Raw genomic sequence first — 24,226 nt, 5'->3', positions numbered from 1 at the left:
CACATTTATATTCTAGCAAAACATGGTAAATCAAATGTGTTAAACGGAAGGTTCGGAAGTCACGTGATCTCAACATGATATGAGTCATCATTACTGCCTATATATTTAGTGTTGTGGGGACGCATTTCCGTTCTTGTCCGTGAAAATGGATACCTAATGCTGAAGTGAATCGTCAGTGATGTATAAACAACTGCGCGATTCATTCAAGGTTTAAGTTTTAGTGGCAATTTGAACGCGCCACATCGCGATAAATTACAGACAAACGATTGATGAATAGTGTCACATCTTAATCTCCTCTAACTCTCAGTTCCGATGACCAAGTCATCTTAAATGATGATATGGCCATGGCTATTTCAAGGTGTAGATGAAGATGTACTCATTTTGTATACATGTATGTTTAAATTCGAAAAATGCTGGTTAAATAACTCAATTAGTTTAAGCCAAAAACTGCCTTTACACTGGAACTCGTTAATCGGCACGCTAAATAATAACGAATAAGGAATAGCAGCCGTTTAACGAAAATGGAAATACATAGCTCTGTGTGATTTTTCAATTTGATTGGACCTGTGTTTGTCTATGGTAAGATATATATCAAACATCCCTTGCAAGCTTATTGTACAAAGATCTACTGACATCATGCTGTTAGTAATATTTAGTAACTGATATTCTCTATTGAAACAATACGATCAAAGAACTATTTTCCTGACATTATGGCCGTACTTTTCAATTTGACCAATGTCTTGGGTGAATGAACTACCTATCCTTATCATGTCATTGGTCGAATTTTAGTATAGATAAATGCTAACTCACGAACAGATGCGCACCGTGTGAAAATATATACATTCATGTATTGCGACCAAGAAACATCAGGCGGTGATGGGCGTGATTGTGATTACGTCTCGGGGCGAAATGTAATTTGTTTCAGAACTCGATAAATAAGCAAATGTGTTATTAACACATTCAGGTCTGTGACTGCGCCACATGGTGTTTGCACGTGAATATATTGTTGATTTCACACTGTCTCGGGGTAATGTCAAAGACACTAGAGAATACAGACTGAGGCAGAACTGGGGAAGTACTTTGCAGGTAATAGAAATCTGCTCTATGCAACGTTACTTGGTGTATTGCATTATGTTACGTAAGCGTCAGGGTGTGCGTAAAGTTCACAACCATCGTATCACATTTTGTCGCGTAATTTATGTAACCCGTTTTTTTAACATGCTTTATCAAATATGTTCAGAGCATAGATTACAACTGTTCATATACTAAACCGTCGACTTGTTTTTGGTTTCTTCTAGTCAAGAACATTCCTGTCAGCTGTTAACTCAAATCTGTTTTCAGATCCGTTTCGAATTGTAACGAATTTGTTGTGGTTTGCGATATAACTTGCCTTCGAATATTCGAACGTACGTGACATCAAATGTAATTCGAAATTGTATTCGAGACACAAAGGTGTCCCTGCATTCTCCGGTGTCTTTTGTTAAATCCACATCAACCAGAGCAGCGAACCATAAAAACACGTGTAGTTGAACATTTTGATCTGCAGCAACAGGGTAACCTAGCAACAGCCGAATCCCGTTCATAATATGAATTAAAAACTGTGTTGGAGGTGTACCCCAGGTACTTCTGGGGGGGGGGGTGTACACTAAAGTTACAATGAATGTGCCGGCAAGTATAAACGTGCTATGGTTCCGTATTTTTCTCTTTACTCTCTTTACTACTGACAACGCCGATATCTTCCGTTGCGTAATTCCGTAGTGTGCAGAATAATCCATGGTTAATGAAACAAGACTTGATACCGGCATGATAACGCGTTTGACACATGCACCGCAACTCATTTGCTCAATCGACTGTGTATTTTGCAATTACAGAAGTGTCGCGTGTAGCGTACCTTAGACTGTGTCTTGAAGATTAAAAAAACAGGTACGACAGTTTGAGGCGCCAAGGCGGTTTGAGCCTCGGTTCCATTAGTATTACATCTCTTTTTAATAGATTCGCATACATGTACAGTAGATACAACTTGAGCTGGAGTATTTTACGTAATTGCCATTAATAAAATGTATGTATACCAAGTTTGCATAGCGATATTATATTCTTCTTTCCAAACTATTACATAATTATTGAGGTGAATTATACTTTGTTTTGTGGAGCAGTATCTTTTGCGAACATGGCAGTAAATCGACTAATGATTGAAAAAATCGCAAAGATTCATGGGTAATGAGCGTTACCAAATAAAATCAAAAATGGCTGCCGTCGAGATTCGTGATTTTTGCTTTACAAACACAATGCCACAATTGTGGTCAGCTGTTGAACGCACGAGGACGAATCAGAACGTGTTGATACGAGAGTGTAGACTACACTTTCTCACGGCGTTTACAATCATAAACAAACGATAAAGATTTACTATTAATGACGTATTCCACGATAGAAAACGGTAAAATGGAAAGCTTCGTCAATCAGATGTTTTGTCCCCATAGTATATCTTAGCTCCATGCCCAGCACAAGGCGCCGAACCGAGGCTATTTTTACATAGTCCCCTGTAAGCTCTATCATTTGCCCACAGTAGTAGTTTGTGTAAAACGTCTCATCTAAAGAAGGGGACACGTGTGCACGAATGGGATGCTTATATTCAATGATCCCATTTTTCAATAACCTTTAAATAATATAGTATATCCGTTTACGTTGTCAAATAAATGTGTTTGACGTTGTTTCACTACACGATTTACTCCGGCGATTATCGACAAACGAAGACAAATAAAGTGAACGAACGTGTAAAATATCAAATAATTATGCGACAAACTTTATTTTGTATATTACAATATTGCATTATATTACGATGTTTGGAGTTACAGCCAGCTGCCACTGTAGTCTAATATTGTCTCTTTCATTATCAATAACATTTGACCTCATCGTTTTATAATGAATTGCATCAGACCTGCTTTCGGGTTGATTTTGTTCAAAATAATCCGTCGCATGCTGTGTTCTAGTTAGCTAGATTCGATAAATTAGTATTCCCCTGTTGTGATTTGAGATTAAATTCTCGCAATACAGCTACTATATTACGTATAGAGCTTGGAAAGTGTCAAGTTTCAGCATTACTCCGTGTGACTGGGAATCGTGAGTGAAATACTGTCCTGTCTGTAATTAACAAGCGTCTGTATTTTAATCGTTGACGATAACTAGTTTTAGTGTATCGTCCAGTTCCAACGTTCATTTGAGTAGTTATTGTGAGAGAGTGAACATGACCCGTTGTTTTTTACTTTTTCAGCTCCTTATATAGAAGTGAGTCTTTTGTCGACATAGTAGACCACTCGCTTGAATTTCATTTGAATTTGATTGTGTTGGCCCAAAGATATATATATAATCCTTCCAATCAAACCTTTTTTTTTCTCCATGGATTGCTACGTGAATTTATGGCGGCCAGTGAATGCATGATACAAATTTGGAAGCAGGTAAACACTTCAACGATTCGGGAGTTAATTGATATCGGATTCTAGTCGCCCAAGTTCGTGTAAGCATATTTCCATTGTACACAGTGGAAAAGGTTACAATCGCTAAGCAATAAACATCACTGGCATTGACTGTGACAATATGCACGCACGTATTCGAGTACACCAGGCAAGTGCGTCGACGTAACCATGGTAAAAATACTCCTTTCTACGCACTCTAAGCCAAATTAAAACTATAATTGGAGACAGGAAGGATTTACCACCTGCGCATTGGAATTCGTGTATAAGTAAATATACTGGTCACTTATTCAGATAATTAGTCTTTCCATATATATATATATATATATATATATATATATATATATATATATATATATATATATATATATATATATATATATATATATATATATATATATATATATATATATATATATATATATTATATGCTATCGTAACATTTTCCTGAGGGTGTTACCACAGAGATTGCACAACTAAATTCGTTACCGGGTACGTCGAACATCGTATATGAAGTAAACATTATTTTTACATTTACGTTTAGTAATGTGATAGAGTCATTTGAATAGCAGGTTTTATTCAGTATGCGGAGTAAAATCCCTAGAGATATAATAGATGTCTTGACCTGCTAAAAGGGAGTTATTTATTCTGGAGTTATTTATAATGCAATTATGCAGTAGAATCAGTAATTCAAATTGTCGAACTGTTCGACCATTCTTCAGGTGTCGCTTGAATCCACGTTGGCCAATATAATTCAGCGATTATTCTTGTTGTTTTTTTCTGTGAGGTTAATCGACTTTACGCTGTATGTTGAATAACATCTTGAAAATATAACATGCATATGTGCACAGAGCAGCGAGATAGCTTTTGAAATGAATTATTCGACAGTTTTGATATTTAACAGAGTCTGTCGAAACATTTCCAAATTCACAAAACACAGCATTTCTTCTAGTTATACCAATTTTGAATAACTCACAAATATTGTATTGAGATGTTAAAAATTGTAAGCTGACAGTCATTCAAAAGTCAACAACAAAAAACGTCGTTTATAGCATTATGCTTTGATTTCCTACCAATCACAGACAGCATACAATGTACCCGCGAGACAGATAGGATACATGTCATTCAAACAAAATACAACAATAGCTTATTTATGAAGCATGAAACTAAAATAATTTCACCAAACTAGAGGCGTTTTGGATATGATGATTATGTATATTCTAGAATAAAACACAATTCCAGAGCGTCTATTTTATGCCAGCAGTAATGTTGATACACTGGAATGAGATTAATTCTGTTATTTGTTCTTGCATTTGCATTGTGTTATTCGGGTGATTATGTGCATTATTGATTGTGTCACTAGACACAGTCCAGCACATTGTATACATACGAGCAGGTTGTCGGGGGGGGGGGAATCATAAAACATTCCATCTGTTCACTGAATAAGAACCTTGAAAAAAAATTGCACTATATATCATGTTCAATGGCTCAAACCGGGAATATATTAGGGAAATCAGCTCTGCAAAAACCAGGAAAAAATGTTCATAAACAGGCGGAAATGACTGCATATATTTCAGCTGACGGGGTAGTACAAGTATCATTATTAATTTTCAAGGAACATACAACGGAGAATAGGAATTCTAAAAGCAGTATAATTGCATGCTATGCCAATTCGCTTGAAGTCTCACTGGGATTGAAATGGTTAAACTTAATATGCTAAATTATATTCCATGAGGCAATTGACAACATATTACAAACTGACTGTGCAATTGAGTGTCATACCTACGTCAGTAACAAAGTCCATACAAAAGTTATTATTTTTGTGAAAAACAAAATGAAGCAGGAGATTAAAGACGCAATAAACAAGATTTTATAATGAATAACTATGATGTGAATATGTACGGAATTTATTTAACAGACTAACGTAAAAGTTCAGGCATTACTCTACACTGATTGTACCGATCACGTTGAATCATCGACAATTGAATCCGATCCGATGTAAAAATCATTAAGGTTTCATTGAATTATAAAATGGGAAATAAGGAAATTGCATTTTAAAAACGACTGAAAAAGTATTTTCACCGAATGGTCGGTTCCCCAAGCTGACTGTGTGGCCTTGTGCCGCCAAACACTGTGCACACTTCAGAGAAGCACATTTACTTTGATGAATACATTCATACATCACGAATTAGAAACTAGTAGTAATTACAAGAAAATGTAAATACTGACCATCAGCTTTTTTTCCCAATTCAAATATTTCATAATGCGCGCGCATGTCTTCATTTGACGTAGCAACTGCGTTTGCTTTTGATTAGATGGTGTTGAACTAATTCATATTAGTGGATTTATTATTTTAAAAAAATATATATATTTATAAAACATCCCCGACTTTCTGTCGTTCACTTTATCTAAACAACTAGTTATAAAAGTGTTCATTATAACATTATAACAAGGTTAGATCTAAGTCTTTTTTGGAGCAAAATATATGTTGTTTGAATGTGCACCTTTTACACAGTGCATCTAACAGCGTACACTCATTTACAAGGAGGAACATGTTTTATATGTTAATATATACATATGTATATGTTGGTGACGTGTTTATCTGTTCAACTTTTTTTGGAGGTAGATACATGGACGCCATCAAAATTAAATACAAATTTATGTGCATGTATATACTAATATGTCTTGTCGCTGTGTCTACATTGATCGAAATAGTTCTTTAGGCAAAGCAAAATCAAATCGTGAAATCAAATCGTGTACCAGCAACATAACATGAATAGTATCGATACCAAGTTTGAATAAAATCTGCCCCTGTCTGATTGGTGACAGATGTTGATTGTTGGTGTTTTTTAGGTCGAAACTGACTGAGAGGCAATTTCGGCGTATCGATGATTTTATTGTTGGACGTCTACGAAACCGAAACCCGATATGTTGGATCGCACGAGCGCAGCGTCGATTTTTACTATTTGAATTCAGAAATCTAAGCGGAATGTATGACTCTCTCAATTATTCTGTTGTATACAACCAGTATTGTATTGAAGTCACATGTAAATTCAAATGGACTATAATTCATTCATTTATTCGTTCATTCATTCATATATTCACTGGGCAAGGTATGATCCTTTCGAAAACTGATAAACTATTGAATCATTGTTCCCGAATAATCCTACGATTTACATATGTTGCTATGGTGATTAGATACATCCCTGTAATCAAATCAGGGTCGGTTCCACGCCGCATGTGTCGAGAAATGATTAGTTAATCATACTATTTTGGAGAAAATCAAGCGAATTGCCAATTGTCAATGCTGTCAAAAACATTGCTCAATTTCGTGCCATAGAATGACAATATACAATTTAAACACCAGTGTAATTAGAAGCCATGACAAAAAAACTTCTTTAAAGAATATACTATTTCCCAAAAGGAATTTTGTAACTACGTGTGAATCTGAAATGACCTTGTGATGTGCAATTAGATAGGGCTTCGACTAATTGGAGACAGTAATAAAATCCGTTCAATATTACATGTAGTGTAATCACGAGATATGATTGGTGTTTTGAAGGACAAATACCGATAACACGTCCTCTTTCTGATAATAGGCTACAAAATAAAGAAAATTATTTTGATTCTGAAAAATAAACAAATTCATACCGAAAAAAACATGGAAAAAAAAGGTGGTATAAAAAATGAATCTTGCCTAATATTTAACAAAATATAATTGATAAGTGCGTGTCATGTTGAAAATTGACCAACAGTTTAAGTAAGAATTATCATTAAAACTACCATGACATGACATTACTAGTTTAAAACAATTGAGATATAAGCAATGGGCTGGAAATCACGTAATATTAGAAAAAAGGGTCGTTGTCTGTTATTATTGGTGTTGTATAACACGGAATATTTACCACATCTTGATAATTGTGTATGGGACCTAGCCAGGCTTTGTGAACTTGGTCATATAAATCGAAAAATCATGACTCGGGCGTACTTGGTTTGTGTGACGTAGAGGTAAGGAGGAAGTCGTTACGTATTATACAAATAATATCAATAACTGATAATGCACAAATTAACCAATTTGACTGACGACATTTTAACGTAAAACATGCTTTTATAAACTGTCTCAGTGGAAATCAAAAAAAAAATCAGGCAACTATTCACAAATGGCGTCGATGTATCTTATCTTTTAAATCGTTCGTTTCCTGTCGATTGTTTTATGTTCTCGGAAATCTGTTCACAAACACACACAAACGTTAACCGTTATATGAATTCATACAATTGAGTTACTTTCCTTGTTTTAATGTCTCTCGTTAAATGTCTCTCTTCAAATGTGTCTGTGACGAGAGTCCCTAATGGGTAGTTTAACGACTGTTCACGTGTTGTCTATATGTGATAAATATACAAAGAGCCTCGTGATGTCGTGAAAACATTTGAAATCACATTTTTCCTATTGAGGGCAATAACCTCCAGAAGCAAGTGTGAGGACCAGTTTCTTGAAATTGATGAGAGAGTGTGTTGTTTCTTGAAAACCAAAAATACGAAATAAACAATCATCATAATTATTAAGGTAGCGGGACTATTATTTGCATACTTGTTTTCATCTTCTAATTGTGACTAAATGACTACAAATAGACCCGGGAAAGTATATATTTTTAGAATCGCCAGACTTCAAGCTTTTCACAAGTGTATTTTGCATACCCGTATCTGCATTCTACGACGCGTTACTCAATCAAAGGTGAAAAATTACTTTTTCTGTAAAAAAAATAATTACGCATTTATGCTAGCGATAAGAAGTATTTTTTTCACTTTTCCTAGTTGTTCAATAGTCTGGTAAATTGAATGTGTCTGGTCAGTTTTATTCAAGCAACGCGTTTTAAAAAATAGTGTCCTGAATTTCAATTACTGTTTTAGTCGCATTGCCCCCAACTCAAACCACAACTCGTTGGTAAATAATCGATGAAATAGTTTGTCTGGACACATTCAAGTTCCTCTCATTGTCACCTTAAAGCTGTGAAAATTTGGTGTTAATCCGACGACAATAAGTATACGTTATTTTTTGTTAAAGACCTTGTATTTTGAAAAACATAAACTCCTAGAAAACGTCCATGAAGTAACAGCAAAGATTTTCAAGCTTGTTTATCGGCACAATCAATTTGTTTTCCCATCAAGGTCTGTTTTACCATGTGTAGGGACATCCAAATGTGTAAGGCTATTGGAAACCAAAAAAATAAAGGAATGGGATAGCTATAATTGGATAAATTCGGCATATGAAAACACCAAAATCAATGATTTTTTTCAGTGGCTGTGTGACCTTGCGTCTGACACATTCATATGCAAATGACTAATCTGTGAAACAAACAGGGGCGGGGACAAACCACTCAAATGTTTGGAAACACTCATTGTGTGTCAGATAGCTACTGATAACACATCCTAACATTGCTTTGTCTTGAGTTTATCTTTGAAACTTATAGGCACACAGATTAAACCTGTGTTGTTGATTTTGGAAAACACTACTGAGGCTGCCTTGCTTCCCTTCAGAAAATCTACATTTTAACCAACTTACATGACATTCTATGTTATATTGACTTTATCATATGAAAGCTTATGGTGCATTTCATTAATTAATTAATAAATGTGAAAATCGTAATTTTCAACACAAATAATAGTCTCGCTACCTTAAGTCCAAATATTTATAACCAAGTCCTTTGGCACACCGTTGACTAAATCTGTGTACAAGGGAGAGTGGGACGCATGTCGCGTTATCTTGTACTGGCAACGCTCAGTCCGTGAGGTCATTATTCGAGAAAGAAAACCATTGGAGATATAAATTACACCCGCGAAAATGATCCAATCAAAAGTATTTGTTGCTCACTTGCATTATGACAGCCTACAGCCACAATACAAATGTGGTGTCCAGACAGTAGTGTGTGACTACGTGCGCATGCTCAGTTATAATGTTCAACATGAAAGCTACGTGAGCCGAGTAGAACAATGATGTCGAGACAGTCTTCTACGTATCTGCGAATACACGTTATTTTGAAACTGGAACATACCAGTTATTTAATAGTGTCATTGACGTTTACGTGAAGCAGCTATAAATGTGGACTGAAATAAAGTGTTATTTCGAGTCCTTCGTTTATCAGATAATGAGATTCATTTCTCAAATATTTTACTGCCTTTAACGCTTTGCTGAGGATTTCCCAGATTAGGTAAATTACTCTTTCAATATCCGACAACTTAAAGAGATGACACATAATATTACGAGTACAATTAAAAGGAGTACGCATGTTGAGATATATTCGCCTGTTTATTTTCTTGATAAATTGGCACTTCTAATTTGGGTGTAGTACGTGCGAACATAAGCTGTTCCCTGGGAACTGTAATTTTATATTGTCACCCTTGCGTTCAATTTCAAATATAGGATTATACAAATCTTTGACTTTAGATGCAAAGTGCGAAGGGATATTCATATTTAAAAGCAACTTCTGCAAAATGTCACTGTCAATAAATTTGAATTAATTTATATCATAATCCAATTGAATTTATTTATTTTCAACTAAGTATATACTGTTTATAACAAAGTAAATGTATTAGAACAATGTCTCGTGGAACAGAATTTTACTCAATACCGCTTTTGCTACAACATCCCTGCTACATCTGGACATGTTACAGTCTCTGGTTAATCCATATATTGGTTGGAGGCAAATATAGTATATACAGTTTTATGATCTATTATTAACGTTGACATGTAGCGACTACATTATCTATTTAGTTCAAAGATTGCCGGCAGGCTTTGAATTAGCGTGACGAGTGTACTCTGTAGCGTAGTGAGGCACCTGATATGTGGCAAAATGTTTAGCGTTTCCAACCACCGTTAGGAAGATAGTGGGTTTCACTCGCATAATCGACCGCACACTCAGCCGTCCAAACAAACGAGTACATCTTAACTTGCCAGGCTCGCGGCATTCGCAGTCATTTCGGGGAGGGGGACGTAAAGTTCTCGACCTTGTGTACTGTTCATATCCTCAGTGCAGTGCGACAGTTGTTCCTGTCGCAAAGAGTAGCTGTTGTCGCGGGGAAACTGACACATTAAAAAAGCAGCGCCTGGTGCTGCTTCTGCACATGTGGTACTTTATGTCAACGGCAGTCAGACGTAAAAGGTGGAGAAGAAACTGCACCCCCTTGATCACCATAAAATACTGCATTTTAGAGATTTCCCATATTCCAAATGAATACAAAGACGCAGTATATTCCAGCAATATTGCGCGTCGTCGCTTGAGGGCGCTACGGATTGGTGGATTGATGCTACTAAATCTCACAGATTAGCCCTCTCTCTAGATTATCTTACGAATCAGGGTGTTGTGTTGTTGTCATGAGTTTATTATAGTAGCATGTTTCGAATGAAAAAGACATACATAGTATTCCATGGCTAAATACACACGAATCCTCCGTGCATTGAGTTGTTTCATCTGGTAATTCAGTTTCGTGAATTGATTGATTTTATGACTTGGTACGCCAGCTGATCCACATTTCTACCAAACACGTGTCTACAAACGATGATGTATACAATACGGGGGCATATAGCAATGTAAATAAACAAATGATTCCCAACGATATGTTTCCGGATTTCAAATGGAGCCATTGACACGTATTGAATGATCAGCTTATGATTGAACACTTATTGGCTTAAAACAAAAATCTTCACAATCATAAATACGGAAAGGATAAGAACGAAGGACACAGTAAGGCAATTTAATTATTATACATCGTTATCCCATTATATATATATTATATGCCCAGGGTTATTGACCTAGAGTTTGCATATCCGGTGTGACTAGCAGTGTCTACCATTTGTTTGTATGTTAAACGCTATGTGTTTGATGTAACATATATGACAGCCTTCTGAGTTGTCACTTTTTAGTAGCCATGACAACCACATTTTCGCATTTGGCTTCTGAAGGTATCAGATAATAGTGATTAGGTGTATTGTTTGTATATTTCAGTTTGAGTGCTGCGCAAGAACTCATTACTCTGTAACCTCGTTATAACGAACTCTTTGGGGGACATACAATTACTTTGTTATAGTGAAGTGTTTACTATAACGAAGCACATAGTACATTGCTTTGTTATGACCGGCTGATATGGTATGTGTTCATTATATCAGGAAATTCATTACAAAGGAGTTCATTATAACGATATAACATAATTACACATGTCAAAAAGGCAGAGAGCTCGGTGACGGGAAGGAATGAAGGACTGTCTATTTTAGGGGAAAAAAACAGGTGTCGCGACTCTCTGCTCCCAATGACATCTCGGCAGCCATTTGTGGCTAAGCGATATTTCACGATTCTTTGTCTTCAGTATCATATTCCCAAAATTCACAATATCGTATTCATTTGAATAATGCTCTTATTTGTATTTTCGTTGTGTATGACAACCCTGTTCATATATGTATATTCTTTTCCACTTTTGAACATTGCCCGATGCCCCATACGTCACGGCGTATATCCTGAATACATTGTAAAACCAATGTAAACAAATAGTCCTTGAATCATGATATTACATCGATGAGTGCGTCGCACTGTACATATATTCAACGGCTTTTATCGCGATCCGTCCGATACTTCATCTTATCTACACGACTGACGGGAATTAAGACGCTTGCTATTTAGGTAGAGTGTCCATTTATGGGGGGCATAGACCGCATTAATTGGCAGCTACTTTATGTAATGGGTCTCCATGGTACGGCTAACTAACTGGCCTGTACGCCGCTGGCAACTCAGCAGGCTTAGTCTAGACAGAGCGTGACTAAGGCATAAACTGTACAAGTCAGTTATGTGACAGATGCCCACGTTCGTGTATACTCTCTACATACCAAACCATCATTTTTGCGATTGGGAACACAAATTAATTGTAGAATTATCTGCGTTTATTTTTTCATCTTCGGCTACATTGTTAGTATTAAGGGCCTGGCATGCACGTTGATCTCCAGCGGCTATCACTGAAATTAGCAGGTGGAGGGTAAGGATTAGTAACCAGCTGCATATAAATAACCTCAATTTGAAATTGCTACCCCCAGGGTGGCCACACTGATATCTTCCTTACTGTCTAGTTGGACGCAAATAGCATACTGTTCCCTGAGTAATAATCTTACACGCACCTATGTGGCGGATCACTGTTTCATGTGCCAGCAACAGGTGGTGAGATGCCTCGATAATCGAAAACAGATCAATATCGTAAAAAGGCAGTAGGACAAGAAAATGAATAAAAACTGCGTGGCGCTAATGTCAAAACCCAGCGCTTCGATTATTTAGAATTCAACCAAAGAAGCTCGAATGGCTATACAAATTTCCAATTACATAGTAACCATTGGCATTTTTTTCCTCTAAATTGTATCTTCTTTTCTTGCTTGGCTTTAGGGGATTACGTGTTTTTCAAGGAAATTACTTTTACGGAAACATACTGATTACAAGAACGTATTTCTTTCGCAGATATTACTTTCGTCCCCGCTTCTAGCGATTGTAGGTTTTAGTAGTGTCAAGCGCGCTGACATTGCGAGTGTGTAGACACTCAAATCTGAGACGTGTTTTTGTATCTCATGGTTTATCAATAAAGAGAACATCTAAAAAACAATGCAAGGTCAAACTATTAAAAGTATTATTTTATAAAAAGGCTTTAGCCTTATTAATATATTTCAAATTGTAACTAATCGAAGCAAGATGGGGATTAAATCAGTCCCATAGTACATGAACTCAGTTTCTATAATAATAACTAAGTTATTTTGCACTCCACGCAATATATACATTTTACTTACAGTAGATACAAAAAATGAACAAGAAGTGGTGATTCCAAATACATAACAATATCCATATAACTTGGAAATAATAACATATTATATCAAAACTACCCATAAGCACGCGATCGTTTTACGGAAGGCAGTGGAGCGTGAAATTCTCATTGTGCATGGCGGTCTTGGAACGGTTTAATCTTTGACAGATTAGTTAGTCGTCATTATTAACCGTAGGTCAAAAATAAATGTCATCTCTACCCGTTGCCTTCGCCGCGCTATGAATTCAAAAGCTGCTTTGTGTTAATTGTGTGTCTCTATGCGTAAGAAACTTTATCGACTCCTAAAATTTGTCGGATTAGAGATTACCATACAAAAGACTCATAATGTTTGAATGAATATTTTGTAATAGTATGCGTTGACGTGGGAGAGGAAACAAACCATCAGCAGCTTCACTATTTACTAGGTATCTGACACGTATTTCCGTAATTCCGTTTCCACCAATGAAAACATGTTACATTTACAAAGTATTATGAGTCGAGTTTGAAACTGCCCTATTCATGACGCTATTACTGCTAGAGTTTCATGCCATATTGTTTCAGGGATATTGGTTGCCGCGAAGACCGTGACATATGGGCTAATCCGTAATGTTTCGTAGTCTGGATATTTCCGCAGTCTCTTCGAAGTGTACAAAACTACTAGTAAGTGTCTCTCATTCAGAGAAAGGACCTGCCGTATTTTGATTTTTGTTATTAATACCAGGACAAAAATGTAAATAGCTAGCTCCTTAGTCTATGTTGTGCATCATATTCGTAGCAACATAACCCGTAATTGCATAATAAAGAGACATGTACCATTGAAATGGTGCAAGCTCTCACAAACTGGTAATCGAATGATGTATACATATAATGTGATTAATGCAACGAATATACGGCTACGAATTAAAGAGGAAAATGCTTAATCACAATCAACCACTGGACAGGATGTCTCATCACACATTGTCATATCCTTCATTGGTGAAAGCGCCGAAATATCACACATTTACAGTCCGTTTTATCGTGTTGTTGGCAGATTGAGATAAGACCCAGTAACGACAGATTTATTAATCTGTTAGTATTCTTTTTTCTTTTACTTCGAAACATTCTGTTAATGGCCACGTTGCTTTCCGTTATGTGTCGAGTAAGTACCCGCTGACTCGTACACGTGCAATGATTACAATCTGTTTTTTGTTAGATGCGTCACACGCACTTCAAACGAGTGCGACCATTCCCACTTATGTATCTTATTTTCTCAACAAGTAATTACTAACAAAACCTTCAAAAGAAAGTTCTCAGACGCGCTCTATGCATAAACGCACTTGTGTTTATTCGGTGGAAAAAAGAATTTGAGAAATGCATAATGAAATGAATGATGATATAAGCAAGTATATAATGGTGCGTGCCTGTTACAAGGTTTCAAGTAATTGTACGCCACAAGGCCTTTGGTTAGTGTTATTACGCAGTCTTTCATAATCACAACCCGCTTCGAGCGGCATTCTGTAACAATATCAGGTGTCCCTGACTGATGGTTCACAAGTTTCAATTATATACACGTATGTATGGCAAAGACCTTGGTTTAAAACGGCATGCATTTCAACCTGTGAAAGAAAATCGTTGATCGTCACTATACGTTGTCACTACATGCATATGACGGAGTGTATAGACCGAGCGGGACGTGAATTATTTATATTCGAAAGCTATAGCATCAATATTTGCTATTTATATTCTGGGGCATATTGAACTGTCAACTTTGCATTATGTTATATTTTACCATGCCTTGCATAAATTAAAACAGGGTATTTTTCAATCGCAATACTGTATTCATGTCACTCGTGCACTGGGATAATATAATTTATATTATACAAGCAGTTATACCAGCATTAGTTTTCAATTGCCTGAATATGTCTGATTAGCTGATAGCGAGTGTAATTATGCAAGCCGTGGTTAAATAGGTGATAAAAAACCGTGTTTCGTCTAGAATTAAGCCCCACACCATGAACCCTCGGGTATTTTAGACTCTGGGAATTTTTTTTCAGAATGAAGCAAACGATGCTAAAATAATGATTGCCGGCTACAGTGATTCTCTTGAAAACCCGGATGTTTTGCTACATTACATTTAAATGTGTATTTAATGCTTTAAATTTATTTCTTTGATTCAGAATTACCTTTAAAATGAAGTTAATTTAGAAAGATCGCTCCATATGCATTCGTGTCGTAAAACTAGTAAAAATTTCGTGGTATTTTGGGGTATGTAAATATGAGTTCCGCCCGAGAAATAAGATTAAGCATTTGAATATTAGATTAGATTAGAAAAAGAAACTATCCCCGCTTTAAAAACATTATGATATTATCGCCGGACAAATGTTCTTCAGGAAAATAAATCTCAAAGCTTTATTACAGAATTTTATAATAAAATGAATGATAAAATAAGATTTAATCATATTACTCGCTTCGGTGATTATTTCTTTTTTGTAATTATGAGAATCCTGAAAGATTGATTACGTTGCTAATTTGTTTTTGTATTAATCATTAGTAACATTGTAATTATACTTATATTATGAGTACTTAATACTTTTATTATGTGCCATTATTTATTAATTGAAAAAGGAGAACTCGGCGCCATATGTCTGTAAATAATATATGTCTATTTCATTTTTGTCCAATAAATCGTACCTGAATATGGAATACATTTCCTTGAAAGGAAGCAAATGCATCCACATAGTTCCCACAATTTGCGTGCCAGGTTTTCTGTCTGGTTTACATACTGTGTAAACATGATCTGCATAACTGATTAGGCAACTTTCATTGGATACTGGACACTGTCAACTTAAAAAATATTTACACTACATAGGAAGACGCCCGCCCACGTTGAGTAAAGAGAAATTATGTTCTCTCCCAATTCTGAAACATATTTACTGCAGATAGCATTTGCGTTAGAAATATTTTTACTTTCAGTAATTTAATATTTTAGCACTCTCCCAATAAAACTCAATTGTGATTTCAGACAACAAATGAAGCCAAGAAAGGATAATTTTATCAGAATTTCCATATTCTTGCTCTAAGGTTTTGCAGATGGCGCGGCAACCGAGTATTTAAATTATTTCATATTCTTTTTTGCAAATATAAGACGTGTCATAACATCTAAGGTCTTGGAGAAAAATTGCCGCTTTGCAAAACACAAATATCACAGAGTATGAAATCCGGACACAATTGGTTTCCTGGTTAAACTGTTGATAACATTAACCTGGTTTGTGTAAACATACACATTTTCAATCAAAACAAGAATGCGCGTTTAAAAATATTTCCCAAAATTTACACTAGAAGTAACGAATACATACACCACGTGTATAGTCAAATACCGTCTACATTGTTAAAAACAAGTTTTACAACACGTGTACTCGCACCTGGATATCAATATTTCTCGATATTGTACAGTTTGCAATCGTGTTTTCTTCAACATACTAGACCATGGGCCAGAAAAGGAAACTCTCCCCCCTTTGGGGATTTTTCATGATGATGTTTTTCGCATACCTTAGGGTGTGTCTGACAAGAATTGGGTTGTCTGCCACCTTCGCAATGGTGGGCGTGGCCACAAGGCCACCATTTTGAATATATAATGAGTAAACCAGTTTTCCGGCTCTGATACTGGAAAATGAGAGCTTGGTAATTAGCTCTTTTTATATGCTTTTGAAGTGCTGCTTTGCAAGGTGGTAAGATACTCATATCAACTCCATTATAGCTTGACAAAACTGTACCTTGCTTTGGGCTGAACTTTTGCATGAATAACTCAAGTCGAAGCTTGTTTATATCACATGATGCATATGTTCTCTTGTACAAAATACACGTGAAATGCTCCAAACTTTCAAATACACGATCATCTACATCAGGTGTGGTTCCTAATGTTAGGAATGTCTCAATAAAGTCTGGATGCTGCTTTAGAATTTTCAAAAGCAACAGTTTTCCTTTGCGAACAAAAGCACTGATTGTGTCGCACCCAGAAAATGCATGAAGTGCGGGTTACAGCTGAACATATGTCTTACGCTGTTTCTGCAATAACTTTATGAAGGTCTATAAGTCGTCTTTTGTTCGAAACTCCTGTATCAAATGATAGTGAATTTGTAATACATTGCCCAAACTTGAGTAACAAAAGAAAGACATCCGTATCAGGGGATCTTACAACAATTGTTATATCTGGTGAACTTGAGGCAATGTGAAGGCAGTGCAAGACTATTCGACTATCAGCTTCTTCTTGTATTGAGTGCAACTCTTCCACCTCTGCTACTTCAGTAGTCAGTCCATCTGTACTGGACACGGATATGCACATCTTCTCACACACAAACAGTACTTTTCTTCCTAGTAACCTATTTGCATATTTGTTCTTCTTCCATTCTTCTAGAAGCAGTTTCATCAATTGTCGCTTGTTTTCTGCATTTGACAAGAATGTCTTCCAGTCTCGTGGTATTTTTAAAAGGGAACCTTTTATCATATATGATTTTGATACACCTCTGCGGGTTCTCTCTGCATCTTTTATGGACATAGGAAAATATGTGTCGGTTACAAAATCCACACGTTGTACCTTTGGAAGCTGGGAGAACAACGTTTCCGCTAAGTCTCCAAACGTGCTTGGTAGACCTGTTTGGGATTGGAAAAGTGCATTTCCATCAATGACATAATCTGTAATACTTTGGTTTGGTCGTTTTGTTAAAGCTACATTCTCCCCAAGGTAGTGCATCAGTTCTGACTTGTCTGTCTTTGCAGGAGACCCATCAGATGTGGCAAGACACCATGGTACAGGTTCTAGTGGATAGCTAAGTGCCTTTCCCAAGTTGATGTTATGTCATGTTGCAAGCAATGCAAGTTGGCCAAGAACATTTCATTCTGCTGTGATCTGTTTTGGTTTCTTCTGTGTTCCCTTCACTGTCACAGTTTTGGCAAGTTTGGGTCATTGAATTGCTTTGTTTTATTGACCATTCGCTCTTCAATAAAGGAATTATATGCTGTTTTTCCAAGACTTGAAGCTGAAAGGAGGTCCCGTTCTACATCAGTTAGTGCTGGTGCACCCAAGGAAAGACAGTAAAGAACTTTTTATTGTCAAGTTCAAAGGGATTGATGAAATTGTCAATCGCATCAATAACCTTACTAACAGCTTCTTCACTGTGAAGTATTTCTGACGTTCTAACATCCTTGTGTGATGTGCTCTCAGGGCTATCCATCTCAGCTATTTCCATTGTGGCCTGAACATACACTGCTCTAGTATGCCTTGTCATACACAATTTACAATAAGCTGAATAATTCCGACTGAAACCTACAATTCCTCCATGTGATTTAGCATGCCGGTTAATAGTCTGTTTTATAGTAATGTCTACTGCATTCCTGGAAGATGGACCATCTAACCTATTCATGCTAAATCCATTCTGCCTTAGAAGTTCTTCAGCACCAGGATGTGACTTGTCCAAATTAAGGAGTATAATCAAATAAACTGTAGCATATCGGGCATAATTTACATGATTATAGAAAAATACATTGGAATGAGCTCCTGGAGACAATTACAATGAAGATCAAAGTTGTTCTCTTTTATTGCTCTGATAAATCGTAGGATGAGCCATACGTTATTCATATAGGCGATCCAATATTGAGCTATTTTTCCAAGCTCTCCTCTGCGAATTTTATCTTTGAACGTTTCATATTGTGAAATCATCATCAAACAGGTGTCACTGGCCATAACTTCTGACAGTGATTCATGGTTTGGAGCTTGAGCTAGAGTATTCAAATTGTCTATAGCTTACTTGTTTGGTATTCTACCCTCAGTTTCTTCATATGCTCTTAGAAGCAAAACTTTCAAATGCTTCAAGCATTATTTTATGCACGCATAAGTCTGTTATAATGCTTTCCTGACATTACCTTTGCAATTGACCCACTTGCACAAATGTCTGCTTCAACCAGAATGTCTTCAAAGCCACTGCACTGCAGGTGTTGACCAATAGCACCAAGATATGAACATGTTGTGTGGAATACGCCTAATCTTACTAGAACATTACTGAAAAGCACCGGGTTCTGCCAGACAATTGTATAGGCCTTCTTGGCTACAGCCAAATCAGAAGTTACAATTGTATATTGCTGTCCAACTTCTCTTGATACAGCCTGTGACAATCTGATAATGTGTTGTACTGTTGAATTCTCAGTAACAGGGACATTTATGGGAGCCATATAATCTACAGTGGTTTGTCTATCTGCTTCATCGTTGTTGCTTCCTGTGAGAGTTAACCATCCTGCCCATCCATGCACTGTTTGTGAAGAGTCCTTCAACGAAGTCCTACAGATCACCCACAGACTCTCAGAAACTTTGGCATATTTTACTGCCTGTGGGTGTGTTGCATTTGTTCTACCTATTTTCAGGTTTGGTTCTGTTTTCCATTTGCATAGCATGGTTCTATTTCAGTAGAAATGTATGCTACAGATCGTTTCTTTGTTTATGCCAAAGAAACCAGGTCATGTAGAGAACTAACACTTGTGTCAGAAGAAACCTCTTGCATGATAATACCATGTGTTGAATGTGTTGTACCTGAACTGGTTGGTGTTTCCTTATTGAGGTCAAAATTGTCCCAGAACAAATGTGTCACAATATTCTTGTCACGTATCACAGTTGGCGGGAGAAGGCTTTTTCTTTCCACTATAGCATTAAACATTGCTGTTTCAAGTTCAAGTAAACTTGAGTATGAAGCACAATGACCAAATCTATTCAAAAGACGAATTAACTCAGCACTACCTGTGAGATGCCTAAGTGTCATACCAAGAAGAAGATGTTTTGGCATCACCCATTGAGAACTGGTAACAGCTTTACAAAGATCCTGTGAAAGAAAAGTGACCAATCTCTCCTTTTTGCCTGGACCTTTTTTACCTGTTATCAACCATGAGAGAAATTCGTATAAAATAGGTGGGGGTTGAATGATACCACTATGTATGAAACTTTGAGATGGTGGCCATGGCATCACAGGAGACTCTTTCTGAGCACCAATAATAATCCTATGTAACACTTCTAATCTCTTTCCATTGGAGGCTGCAATTTCAAATGCGACCTCAACAACCAAACCTTGTGGAATATCTGAACAATAAACAAGGTCACTTCTATAGTTCGGCTGCCAAAATTTACTACCAAACTTCCTCGTAAGTTTTGCTTTCAACTTATCAGTTTTGTATTGTGTTTTATAGAATTCTGGACTTGTCTCTAACATGAACTCCAAGTACTTCTCCTTTAGCATGGTTATTCGTTCCACATTGGAATCTTTGATAATCCTATCCTCAACATACTGGTACAGGTATTCAAATGCCATATCATGAGCTTTTTGTTCCTCTATGGCCTTACTATTCTTAGTGTTCCTTTCATGTCGATCCCCTGTACGAGTATAATCTCTACGACAAGAGGGATGATAGTGTGCTTCTTTGGCAATTAGGTCAACATCCTTCACCTTGACCAACACAAGTTCGTCTTGCTTTTTCATTGCAGCATCTTTAATGGACATCTCTGCACTCTTTGTTACACACTGAAACAGCTTTTCCTCTTTGCCTTGTCTTTTTATACGTTTTTTTGTGGCAGAACAGGCATTCATTTGCAGGAAACAATACACATGGAGACTGTGTTGTTCTTCGCCTTTTTGAAGTACTTGGCTCACCTTCATCCTCATCAGGAAGAGATTGTCCTTTCAATATCTTGGATACATTTATAAAATTGCTGTAGCACCACTTATGTGTTGAAATTGCTTGGTACATTCGCGCAAATGTAATGCAATTTTTCATCTGCTGTGCCTCTTTTCTGGCGAACTTCAATAGATTTTTTTGATCTTCTGAAAACTTGTTTCAGTCAATGATCTAATTTCCTTCTCTGATTTGTTTCTGGAATAATGGATTATGCATTGCAGAGCCTTGTTCTTTGTTTGTTTAGCTCTCAATCTTGAGGATTTCAAGTTGACAGGTTTTTCGTCAGTGTTGTGTACATTAGACATGTTGAACTATTACTGACTGGCAAACTGGGAAGTAATAAAAGTGAATTGAACTTTACAATGACGTTCAATCATTTTTACTTACAATGAATGTTAAGAAAACAATTAAAAAAAAGTATTGAATTCCATGCATAAGGGAAGTAAATATCACTTTTATATAACTGAAACTAATTACTAAGTAGATGAAATAATCATATCACTGAAAGAAAAATTAAATACATTACACATGAATGAATGAATGAATGAACGAGCGAACGAACAAACAAACAAACGAACGAATTAATAAATTAATTAATTAATTAATTGAGAGCTAATTAATTAATTAATTAATTAATATTAATTAGCTGATTATTTAATGAATTGATAAATTAATTAATTAATTAATATTAATTAGCTGATTATTTAATGAATTGATTATTAAACTTTTAACTATTTGTGTCTTACATTTATGCACAACATATGTACCTGACCGCGAATATTAGCTGTTGGCTTTGAATTGTCTTTGTATTTTGACCAATGTCTTAAAAGATGGAAACACAGTAACTTCTACTACATATATGTATACTTTTTCTATAAGACTTTCAAATCTGTAAATATAAATAGATATTCAATCATTATTAAAAGATGTGCAAAGTAAATGACATCGTTTTTTTCTATTTGGAGTGACTACCATGAAGCTATAATTTAGCAGTATTTAAGCGATTGTTATAAGGTGTTGGAGTAAAAATGAGTGCCAGAAGAAGTACACTTTTTTCACATGCATGTGGTTTACATTAGTGTTACAACATAATTATTGAACAAATAAATCATGTGAGTTAATATATGTCCCTCTACATTCATCTTAATCGCCTGCACATACGTTTTCTCATTATATATTCAAAATGGCGGTTGTGTGACCACGCCCACCATTGGGCAGATGGCAGACAACCTGATTCTTGTCAGACACACCCTAAAGTATGTAAAAAACATCACCTTGAAAAATCCCTATAGGGAGGTGGGTCAAGGGCTGGTCTAATACGTATATATTCGTTTCTATAGCTTTCCGCATTTCCTGCCATAATGACTTCTGACTATAGACAGCTTTTACGTGTAGAAATTATATTTGGATTGAATATAGCAAATGCTAAGTCGAGTAGAAGAAATGGTGTGATGCAATCATATGAACAAAATGCTCCGTACGCTAACCAGAGAAGCGTGAATGCACCATGTTACGCTAATGGACTGCAATCGAAGCATGTGGTCATTTTTAATGGTTTAGTTGAGTATAACAAATGGATAAAAGTAATACATAGTCATGGATGTAATGTTTGATGAATCCACACTGTGATAAAACTATATTATTAATGCAATCACATTGTTCATGCAAGATCAAAGTGTAATCTGTTCTTTTTTGTGACACTATGTAATTGTGATATTAAACCTACGAGTCTATACTCATACAAGAACTCATATGAAAAATATATAATACAAACGAAAAGCAAGTGTCGTTGATTTTGAAAAAAATATGACTAAAATGCATCGAGGTTTGATGTTAATCGTGAAATTATTTGCTGCATCGTTTCTAAATAGATAAATAAAGTGACCTAATTACATGTAACGTTAGGTAATGTAGAGATTTAACACACGATCATGATAACCGAAATGTATGCTTGGAGTCACATTAGAACGGTCACCTTTATTATAAAACGGGGGTAAAATGTAATCAAAATTCATGGTTTTGAAAACAAAAGTGACTTTTAAAAGTAAAATAAAAGTGCCATTTTCATGAACGTTTAACTTTATTATACATATTGATAATGTGTGACATAGAACAAAAAAGGGGTAGTAAACCCGTCACAATCGATGTTAAAGATTCTCCATAAAACACAATGAAATTCTAAAATTATTTTTTGTGTGTGTTCAATGCGCATATGAGTATGACACTTATTGTGTAAAAGATTTTTTTTTTCAAAACACAAAGTCACAAAATTATCAGGTCTGCACCAGACTAATCCCTTCTTGCTCCTTTCTTCATTAATCCCGATTAATGCGTAGTCGTTCTGAAGATGATACAGCTTGAAATAGGAACTCCAACGGTCGACATTGGTGAATTCATTCCTCCAGCATCCATTGATTATATAGGGCGTTTAGTGGACTAGCAGTAGCTTAAAATTTGCTTTAGTTGAAAAAAATACTTTATCATTCGTTTACGTATACCAGTTTCAGAAATTAAGAACCTCTTGGAAAGAAAGATTCGCATAGCAATCTGTTCTCTCCGTCGGTGACGCTGGCACATAACATACATATATCAGGCATTTCTATGATAATTTATGCTGTGTCATGGTGAGGTATAAACCATATGCTACCACCTGTTGAAAAGCGATATTTAACAATATAACCTAGAACCAGAACTTGCTTGCACACTAACTGGAACTCCAACATGTTCATCAAACCATTAGTAAATTTTAATCTTTGACCCCAAATAATTATCATTCTAATTGATGCACACACCCACAAATTACTATGAAAAAATTGATATCAGACACTCAACAATACGCAACAACATTATTTTGTATTAGCCAACTCGCACTGAATCAGAGATTACAGCTTTGCCATTTTGTGTTGCGCTAATGTGTTCAAATCATTTTAATCATAGGGGTATTAATTATATTCACTTAAATTTGTTTCAAACAATACCTTTGCTATAATCAAATATTAAATTATTAAAATCTGACTAAATATACGCCCACAAATCGGAAGTTAAAAACAGATACTCTACAGAACATACCTCCAATAGCAGTCTAACCTTATTCATATATGCTTTGACAGAGTACAATACAAGGTTATCTATTATGTACAACGTTTCAAAACCAATTATTATGTTATACTTACCAAAGATTTTCAATAGAGGGCGCATATCGAAAAAAAAAGCTTATTCAACGAATGAACATATATATATAT

The 24,226-nt window shown here is 35.9% G+C and overlaps 1 long non-coding RNA gene across 1 annotated transcript in view; it reads left to right on the top strand.

Annotated features, from left to right (window-relative positions):
- Positions 1 to 1,014: 1,014 nt before the first annotated feature.
- Positions 1,015 to 24,226, top strand: part of LOC144364578 (uncharacterized) — a 36,188-nt gene continuing 12,976 nt past the window's right edge. Inside the window, exon 1 of the long non-coding RNA XR_013422885.1 lies at positions 1,015 to 1,086. This is a non-coding gene — a long non-coding RNA (uncharacterized LOC144364578). The remainder of the gene's footprint in view (positions 1,087 to 24,226) is intronic.

This window comes from Saccoglossus kowalevskii, chromosome 3, assembly GCF_978046115.1.
Source record: "Saccoglossus kowalevskii chromosome 3, keSacKowa6.1, whole genome shotgun sequence".
Classification (NCBI taxonomy): domain Eukaryota; kingdom Metazoa; phylum Hemichordata; class Enteropneusta; family Harrimaniidae; genus Saccoglossus; species Saccoglossus kowalevskii.
The sequence above is the reverse complement of the archived record's forward strand: the minus strand, read 5'-3'. Positions and strand labels throughout refer to the sequence as shown.